The 10613-nt window shown below is 35.5% G+C and overlaps 1 non-coding gene across 1 annotated transcript; it reads right to left on the bottom strand.

Moving 5' to 3' along the window:
* Positions 1-237: 237 nt before the first annotated feature.
* LOC136215930 (small nucleolar RNA R71) lies at positions 238-344 on the bottom strand. Its single transcript, XR_010682931.1, has one exon. It is a non-coding gene; the product is annotated as a small nucleolar RNA R71 (small nucleolar RNA).
* Positions 345-10613: the final 10269 nt, after the last annotated feature.

Genomic DNA, 10613 nt, shown 5'->3' with positions numbered 1-10613 from the left:
TTTTACGGGTTACCTAACGAAAATCCTAATACCCATTTGACAAATTTCTTAGAAATTTGTGACACTTTCAAAATACCAAATGTGACTGCAGAAGCAATCAATCTTTGCCTTTTTCCTTTTACTTTGAAGGATCGAGCCAAAGAATGGTTAACTTCTATGCCAGCCGCATCAATTGAGACTTGGGAACAATTAGCCCAAGCATTTTTATCAAAATTCTTCCCTTTAGCAAAAACCGCAAGAGTCATTAAAGAGTTAACATCTTTTTCTCAAAATGATAGTGAAACTCTTTATGAGGCTTGGGAACGTTTTAAAGAACTTCAACGTTTATGCCCACACCACCAATTGCCCGCTGAACTCTTAATGCAAACATTTTATAATGGACTAAATCCTACAACAAGAGGTTCATTGGACGCTATGTCTGGAGGGTTATTCATGAAGAAAACATCTGCCCAATCAAGAGAACTTTTGGAGGAAATGGCAATCAACAGCAGTATGTGGCCCGCGGAACGTGGACACGTACCATTAGCGAAACCATCATCCTCAACAACATCATCAGTTAAAGGTATTCATCTTGATCCAGTAGCGATGTTACAAGCCCAATTTTCTGCCTTGTCGCACAAAATTGATAGGTTTATGGCACCGTGTGATCCTAATGGTCAACCAATCCAAACAGATGTGGATTACGAAGGTATGAGTGAGATTGAACAGGTAAATTTTGTCCAAGGGCAAAACCAAACTAATAATCATTATTCCAATACATATAATCCTGGATGGAGAAATCATCCTAACTTTAACTGGAGAGACAATAATAATGCTAATGCTAATCAAAATCGTACTACTAATTATCAAAATCAATCAAGAGATTCGATTAGCACTTTATCTTCTAAAATTGACAAATTCATTGATGCGATGAGCGGAAAAATAAGTAATCACGACGATGGTTTTAAACGGATCGAGAATAAATTCGATCAGTTTATTAAAAAACAAGCATCTAGCATCTATAATTTGGAGATTCAAATTGGACAACTCGCTAAATCAATTCCATCCCGCAAAAAGGGAAGTCTTCCAAGCCATACGGAAGAAAATCCGAAAGAGCATGTTAAGGCTATCACTCTTCGTTCAGGGAAAAATTACTTAGGCCCGGAAATGACCGGAAATTCGACTTTACCTGGAACTGATTTACCAAAGCCCAAAGAAGATACGTTAAATCAAAAAGATGCACCGGTTGACTTTAGTACAAAAACTTTTGTACCCAAACCACCTTTTCCACACAAAGTCCGCAACAAGGACTATGATAAACAACTTTTAACATTTTTAGATAAACTTAAAAATTTGCATATTAATTTAACGTTTATGGATGCAATTACGCAAATTCCCAATTATGGTAAATTCCTCAAAGATTTAATTTCAAAGAAAATCAGTTGGGAAGGAATTTCATCCATTTCACTAACTGAAGATTGTAGTTCGATTGTGTCAAGTAATTTTCCCACAAAACTCAAGGATCCCGGATGTTTTACCATTCCGTGTAAATTGGGAGATATTGAATTTCCCAGTTGTCTCTGTGATTTAGGAGCAAGTATTAACTTGATGCCATTATCTATTTTTAATAAGTTAGGCTTAGAAGAAGACATCAAACGTACCAATATGGTTTTGCAATTAGCGGATCAAACCACTAAAAGACCATACGGTATAATAGAGGATGTTTTAGTTAAAGTTGACAAGTTTATTTTTCCTACCGATTTCGTTATTTTAGATTTTGCTTATGATGTAAATTGTCCGCTAATCTTTGGTAAACCGTTCATGAACACGGGACGTGCTCTAGTTGATGTGTCGGAAGGGAAAGTAGTTTTACGGATAGGAGATGATAAGATTGAGTTTGATATGAACCAAGCGATGAAATATCCTATGGAAGATTTTGCTTGTATGAAACTCGATTTAATTGAAGAATGTGTAAATGACATTGTTCAGAAATAAGAAATAATAGAACCTATAATGAGTAAGGAACTAGAAGATAAGGACCCAGAACCTTTGATTCGAGAAGATGGACCAGTTCCGCCTTTAATTGTAGTTCCACCTAAATTAGAACTTAAAGAATTACCAAGTCATTTGAGGTACGCTTTCTTAGGCGAAGGCGATTCTCTACCTATTATTATCTCTAACAAATTAACACAAGTTCAAGAAGAGAAATTAAAAGAAGTTGTTAGAAATAGGATAGGAAGCATGGGTTGGAAAATTTCTGACTTAAAAGGTATTAATCCAAGTATTGTAATGCATAGAATTCATTTAGAAGAAGATAAGCCACCTAAAGCGGATAGGAAAAGACGCCTAAATCCGAACATGAAAGAAGTAGTAAAAAATGAGATTACTAAACTTCTGGACAATGGAATCATCTACCCTATCTCGGATAGTGAATGGGTTAGTCCAATCCATTGTGTACCTAAAAAGGGAGGCATAACAGTTGTAAGGAATGAAGAATGAGAATTAATACCCACACGAACCACCACTGGTTGGAGAGTTTGTATATATTATAGAAATTTAAATAAAGCAACTAGGAAAGATCATTTTCCTCTTCCTTTCATTGATCAAATGATCGAAAGGATAGCTGGTCATGCGTTCTACTGTTTTCTTGATGGTTACTCCGGATTCTTTCAAATATACATTTACCCGGATGACCAAGATAAAACAACCTTCACATGTCCTTACGGAACATTTGCATATAGAAGAATGCCCTTTGGTCTATGTAACGCACCTGCAACATTTCAACGTTGTATGACTGCGATTTTTAATGATTTCATTGAAGATATCATGGAAGTTTTTATGGACGATTTTTCAGTTTATGGAGATTCTTTTGATTCATGCCTAGGAAACTTGGATAAAGTTTTGTCTAGGTGTGAAGAAACAAATTTGGTATTAAACTGGGAAAAATGTCATTTCATGGTTGAAGAAGGAATTGTTTTAGGTCACAAAATATCTGAAAAAGGATTAGAAGTAGATAGAGTAAAAACTTCAGTAATAGAAAAATTACCCCCTCCAACTACTGTTAAGGGAGTAAGATCATTTTTAGGACATGCTGGTTTTTACAGAAGATTTATTAAAAAAATTTCTGTAATTTCCAAACCACTCACTAATCTACTCATGAAAGATTCTACCTTTGATTTTAATGAAGATTGCGTTAAAGCTTTCGAAACATTGAAAACTGCTTTAGTCAGTGCACCTATTATTGCTAAACCCGATTGGGATTTACCCTTTGAAATTATGTGTGATGCAAGTGATTTAGCTGTCGGATGTGTTTTAGGTCAAAGGAAAGATAAGAAACTTCATGTCATTTATTATGCAAGTCACACACTGTCTGGTGCACAATTAAACTACACCACAACAGAAAAAGAAATGTTAGCCGTAGTTTTTGCATGTGACAAGTTTAGGTCATACTTATTAGGTTCAAAAGTTATTATTTACACTGATCATGCAACATTAAGATATTTGTTTGCTAAAAAGGATGCAAAACCACGTCTAATTAGATGGGTTTTATTGTTGCAAGAATTTGATATAGAAATTAAAGACAAAAAGGGAGTTGAAAACCTTGTCGCCGATCATCTATCGAGACTTGAAGATGAAAACGGTCCTATAGGTGAAACTATCGGTATACGAGATGATTTCCCTGATGAACATCTCTATCAAATGAAAAGTTTCATATCACCTTGGTATGCAGATATTGCTAATTATCTCGCAGCCAATATTGTTCCGGAAGGATTAAATTCCCACCAAAGGAAGAAAATTTTTCTTCGATATTAAACAATACTTTTGGGAAGATCCTTTTTTGTTCAAAACTGGTGGTGACGGGATAATTAGGAGATGCGTTGGTGAAAATGAATTTGAATCCATAATGTCAGAGTGTCATTCTAGCTTTTATGGAGGACATAATGGAGTTAACAAGACAGCAGCTAGAATATTTGAAAGCGGTTTCTTTTGGCCTACGATGTTTAAGGACGTTCGTTCGTTTATCACTCGTTGTGATAAGTGCCAAAGAACAGGAAATCTAGGAAGGAAAGATGAGATGCCCCTCATAACCATATTAGAAGTTGAAGTCTTCGACATGTGGGGAATAGATTTCATGGGACCTTTTCCCCTTCCAATGGTAAAACTTACATATTAGTTGCCGTCGATTATGTTTCGAAGTGGGTTGAAGCAATTGCAACCCCGACGAACGATTCTAAAGTTGTCGTTAATTTTCTTGACGATATATTCTGTAGATTTGGTTGTCCAAGAGTTATCGTTAGTGATGGCGGTACTCATTTTATAAACAAGAGTTTTGAAACACTTATGAAAAAATATGGAGTACGCCACCGCGTATCAACGCCGTACCATCCTCAGTCAAATGGCTAGGCGGAGATATCAAATAGAGAACTCAAATGGATTCTCGAGAAAACGGTTTCATCCTCTAGAAAAGATTGGTCTTCTAAACTCAATAATGCGTTATGGGCATACCGTACTGCATTTAAGACACCAATAGGAATGACTCTGTACCGTTTAGTGTATGGTAAGGCATGTCATTTGCCAGTCGAATTAGAACATAAAGCCTATTGGGCTATTAGAGAACTAAACTTTGACTTACATCAAGCAGGTAAGAAACGTTTGCTCAATTTAAATGAGTTAGATGAGTTACGTCATCTATCGTACGAAAATGCAAAGATTTATAAAGAAAAAGTGAAAAAATGGCACGATGCCAAAATTAAAGTTAAACACTTTAATGTTGGGGATAAAGTGCTGTTATTTAATTCACGACTTCGTTTATTTCCAGGAAAACTTAAGTCCAGATGGTTAGGACCATATTTAGTCGTCAAAACTTTCGATTATGGTTCTTTAGAACTGGAAGGTCCTAACGGAGTTCGATTCAAAGTTAATGGTAATCGATGTAAAATCTATTACGAAAATATTTCACAAATTGAAATTCCGTTCGTAAAAAGATTATCTGACATATAAATTACTCAGTTTTTCTTACACAGTTTATTTTGTTTTATTGTTTTTATGTTTTTGTTTATTTTATTTTTATTTTATTTTATTTTATTTTATTTTTCTAAAATGCCATTTTTATGATTAGATTACTTTATGTTATGATTTAGTTACGTAAATATTTTTATTTCATGATTTTAGATTTAATTTTTAGATAATTAGGATGAAATTGTAGTTTAAGGCAATTCTCTGCCGAGAATTTGAAATTCCCTGCCGAGAATACTCTTTTTCAAAATTGTCTATTTAGATTCGGATTTCTCTGTTCATGCCGAGAATTTTAAATTCTCTACCGTGAATCGGGAGGTAGCTTTGATGCCTGGTTTCCGCAAGGAAATCAGCGTGTCGCGACCGCGGCTTTGCCATTCACGGTCGCGACACGCGTGTTTCCTGTGCTATCAGGTCTGAAATGTCACAATCCTTTCAACAAACCTCTTGACAAACGAAACATTGAGTTTCTTCATTTCCGAAAGGTGTAATTTTATACCTTTTCATAATTAAAACAACACCACTTTTCATCCTAAACTCTTATAAATTAATCCTAGAGGATTCAAGTTCTGTTACAATTTCTTTTCATCTTTGTCGGAACTCTGATTTTTCTTCACAAATACCGTTCTTTGCTAAAGTAACACAAACTTTGCACCATGCCTACCAAATACAAACCATCTAGGCACAACGCTGCCTCAATCAACAAACGCCCAGACTTATCCAAGCGATATGGGGCGTCTTTTCCTATCTTCAACCACGATGAAGGTAGGCGTTATTGGAATCACCGTTACAAATTCTTCACCGGAATGTTGTATATGGATGAATTCCTTAACAACCAACTTGGAATTACTGATGACATGAGCCGCTATATGGAGCGCCTAGGGTGGACAAAATTCGCCCAAATGCGATTTCCAATAATAGGCGACTGGATACTCGAATTCTTCTGTACCGTGCGTTTTACTAATAAACGACGCGTACGTCTCAGTTTTCATCGAGAAGGCGAAATCTTCACTTTCGGCTATCCCGAGTTGCATGCTTGGTTTGGTTTTCCCCCGAGAGATACAATCAAACGTTTTCCTGGATGAGACATGACATCCTCGGACATTTGGAGAATGCTCACTGGATTCTGGCGATTCAATTCAAAACTCGTCTATAATCACTCTTTTCGCTCCAACTCCATGCTGTATTTGCACAAATTTCTGTGTCACAGTTTATTCGGGCGCACATTCAGTAGTGTAGTCCGTGACACTGATTTATATGTTCTTGGAGATATATTCCAGGGCAATGCAGTGGATTCTTCCAAAATTCTGATGGAAGGTCTTGTCGTCGCTTCTCGATCCAAAGATAAGAAGATTGGGTTCGGCAATATAATCTGTGGAATAATTCTCGGTTCAAAGGGTACTATTGATGTTCCCTGGAGTGATGATGAATTCTTCCCGACAATTGACTATGAATTTCTCGAGCACGAAGGACTTGTGAAACGTGTCTTTCGAGCAGGGCCTCAATTTTTGTCTGCACCAGAACGTGAAACTTTCGTGCAGTTTCAAATTGATCGTATTAAGGCCAAAAATATCCCGTTAGATAGGGATGAATATGTAGAATAGTTTCTATTTTTCATTTTATTTTTGTATATATTTTGTTTTGTTTTAATTACTAGTTTGTTTTCATTATTTGTACATATGTTACAATAATAAAGATCGTATTTCGTTCAATTCTTAATTTTTATCCATTTGATCCATTATATATACTTAGCATATTTCATATGGGTACTTTCTAATTTTTCATAATCAAATTAAGATAAAAAGGATTCACTTGAACTAATATGGTTTTCTATTTTTCCACACGTATATTCACGTTTAATTCTATTTGTAACTCAATTTATTTTTAATAAATTAAGTTATCATTTAGTCAATTCAATTCATGTATTAAATATGTATTAACATGCACTTATTATGCATTTAATATGGTTCTCTTAACTTATATGCATAAATGCACATTTAAGTTTCATTAATTCTTCATAATAAATTTATTTTAATTCAATTTATTAAGGTTAAACCTTTGGTTTTCCTTGCAATTAATGTCATTTATTTTAGTTTTAAGTGCAGGAACACTTAATATTAAGTTCAGGAACCATTCCACAACAAAAAAATGCACAAACCAAGTCAAAAGGCACCAAAATTGGCCATTTCAACCAATTCTCTACCGAGAATTAAGAAAATCTCGGTATGACCAGCAAGTTCGGCCATTTTTCATTGCGAAAATTTCCTGAAAGTCGCGTGCCGCGGCCGCGGCTATGCCATTCGCGGTCGCGACACGCGTATAATTTGCCCTATTAAATCTGATTTTGTCACCAAATTTTGCCTATTCCTATTCCTATTCTACCTATTCACCTACCTATACAACCCTATATAAACCTACCTCTTACACAAACCTCACATCACCTCTATTTTTACCCAATCCCTTACTCTAAACTCTTCCCCAAAAACCTACTTTTACTCTTCCCAATTTATTCACTCCAATTTCTATCCTCTTTTCCATTCAATCACTTCCAATTCACAACCCCCAACCTCATCTTCAAGCTTTGGTATTTCTCTCAACTTCTTCTTCTTCTTCTTTTCAAACCCTAAAAACACCATCACCATGGTTAGAACTAAGCGTGTTGGTAACAAGCCCGCTGTTACGGAAGCTAATCACCTTCGGATTCAATGCGGAGCTTATTTTGACATCTATTCGGAGGAAGAAGCCGCTCGTTTCAAACATTTTTCTCAAGCCGACCGCTAATTTGTGGATATGCACTTCTTAGACTTCCATTCGGTAAGAGCATTAAATTTCTCTACTCGAATTGATGCCTTTATTGAAGCTTTGGGTTGGCAAGAATTCGTTAATATGCGTTTCCCGCGTATTAATGCATTTGTGGTGGAATTTTTGGTCACTTTGTCCATGAACAAGAAGAAAACTTCAATTTCTTTTAGGAATAATGGTATCCCTTACACCATTGATTATGAAGCAATGAGAAACATGTTTGGTTTCCCTACTTCTGATTTTTACGATAAGCCTAAAGATTTTGATAATGATGCTGTTTGGCAAACTCTCTCGGATCAAGATTAATTTAATTCGAAAAACACTTCAAGTAAGTTGATTAAGGACAATTGTGTGTTCTTCTTTCATAAGTATTTAAGTTTCTTCTTGTTTGGTCGTGTTGAGAGTTCAAAGGTTCAAGTTCGGGATTTGTATGTTTTGGATAGTTTGCTTAAAGACTTGAGGATTGATAGCATTGGTATTTTATTTGACAATTTATTCCGTGCTTCGAGGGCTAGTACCATTCAAATCCCTCTTTGTAATTTTATCACCGGTATTGTGTTGGGAGCTCGGGGTGAATTGGCCGACTATGACATGTCCACCTACCGTGGGTATGTTCCGCTTTTGGACATCGCGGCTCTTGAGCGAGCTCATTTATTGCTTCCACAAGGACCTCCCGTCTTTATTTCATATGCTACCCGAATTGCCCATCTTCGTGGCACTATGGGTGGTGGCGCTTCAAGTTCACAATTTGTAGGTACCGAAGGCGGCGGAGATGCGGAAGGCGAGGACGATGAACCACCGGCTCAAGCACAACCCCAAGCACCTCAAGCAGCGGATGATCTGGTAGATTTGCGGAGGATTTTGGACCAAATCAATTCCAACAATCGTCAAATGAATTTACGCATTGATGATTTGGTTGAAAACAATATGGTGATGAATGACAACCTCAACCTTTTGAGGCGTGAGCATAGATCGACTCGGCATCGGATGCTTTCCTTTTTCCGATGCCGCAATGTGGAGACGTCACCTACACCTCCCGATTCACCACCTCAAGCTTAGGTTGTTTTCCTTTCATTTTATTTTTATCTTGTTATACGTTTGGTACACTTTTCATTTTCTTATGTTTGGTACAATTTTCCATTTTTAATTTTATGTTGAATGTTTAATTTGCTCAATTTCAATCTTTGTTTCGTATTTTATGTTTTCTCCATTATTTTTGCACCAAAGAGGACATGGTCCAATTTAAGTGTGGGGGGAGACATTCATATATCACAAATACGAACAAATGCAACGAATGATATTCATGCAAATGCAACACATATATATATTGCAAAACATTTTTCACAATAACTTAACATTTTTATAAGTTAATATGATTATTTGTTTAGGTTATCATTATCGATAGAAATAATATTTCTATACGGGTAATATTTTTTCAAATTTTTCACAAATCTCCGATACGATTTTTAAGTAAAATTGTCTCGAGTGAATGTATTTTAATTAAAAAAATTCTTTATTCAATCTCTATTTTATATCATGCAATTCATGATAGAATAAATCTTATTTTAAATTTTCAATTAGGTTTATAGGCTTTTAATTAAACTAACAATTTTTTAGCTCGGTTTGATTTCGTCTTACATTAAAACTAATTGAAGTTTTTAAGGAAACTTTAGCCATAATACATGTTGAATTTAAGTCAATATAGGATGAATGTGCTATTTTTCTTTTTCCCAAGATACAATTTAAATTCATGATTAATCAATCAATTAGTTGAATTCTTAACTTTTGGCCACGATTGAGACCAACCTTATCACAATCGAGGAATGAAAGGGAAGAAAATTAAGTACCGTTTACTTTTGGCCACGGTTGCGACCACCCTTATCACAATCGAGGTATGGAATGAACGTTTAAAAATAATAATAAGCGTGTATAAGTTTAAAGTAACGATTGCGTCCACCCATGGCATGGTCGGTACCTCTTAAGCGAACACAAAGCAATAAAAAGCGTATAAGGTTACGATTGAAACCACCCTTATTTCGGGCGTAACCAAGCAAATACAATCAAGTACTTATTCATTTTAATATATCTCATATATTAGTTTAGGTTTGGGAAAGGAAATTTTGTGCTTTGAAATGCCTTGAGATGAAAAACTCAAAAACATGCGTGCTTATTTCGTCCCCAATGCTTCAATACAAAAATTGGAAATACGAGACGAATGATATATCGTATTTATACTAAGTTAGTTTGATATTTTGCGTATAAATTTGCCATGCGAAGTTAGTCTTTTCGGCTTAACTAGTTTAAAAGGTAATACAAAGATATATGTTTTATTTTCATAAAGAGATTAGTTAAAGAATAAAATCAGTGAAATTTTGCTCGGGACTAGCAAAAGATTAAGTGTGGAGATTTGTTAAGCCCAAAATATACCTAAAATATCATCAATAATTACATCAATATTGCTACGAATTTATGCTATTTATAACTGTTTAGAATACTTTTACTCTCGAATATGTTTCTTTCATGCAAGGTACATAAATATTTGGTAAAATCCAAATAGGAGTAAAAAGAGCTCAAAAATAGAAGAAAAGCCCTACAAAAGGAGTCAAAGATGACGAAAATTAATAACGCCAAGTCGAGGACACGAACGAGAGCAAAAAAGTGAAAAACGCTCCGTGCCGCGACCGCGGCCCCCCCTTTTCACGGTCGTGACACACGTCCTTCAGCCTTTTTTCCCTTCGTCTGAAGTACAATTGATGCTCCCCCATTCTCGGTAGAGAATTTAATAATTCTCGGTACGAGCAGGAGATTTCAGAAGC

This window comes from Euphorbia lathyris, chromosome 1 (genome assembly GCF_963576675.1).
Source record: "Euphorbia lathyris chromosome 1, ddEupLath1.1, whole genome shotgun sequence".
In the NCBI taxonomy this organism is placed as follows: Eukaryota; Viridiplantae; Streptophyta; class Magnoliopsida; order Malpighiales; family Euphorbiaceae; genus Euphorbia; species Euphorbia lathyris.
Note: the sequence above shows the minus strand (reverse complement) of the source record. Positions and strands in the feature narration are given on the sequence as shown.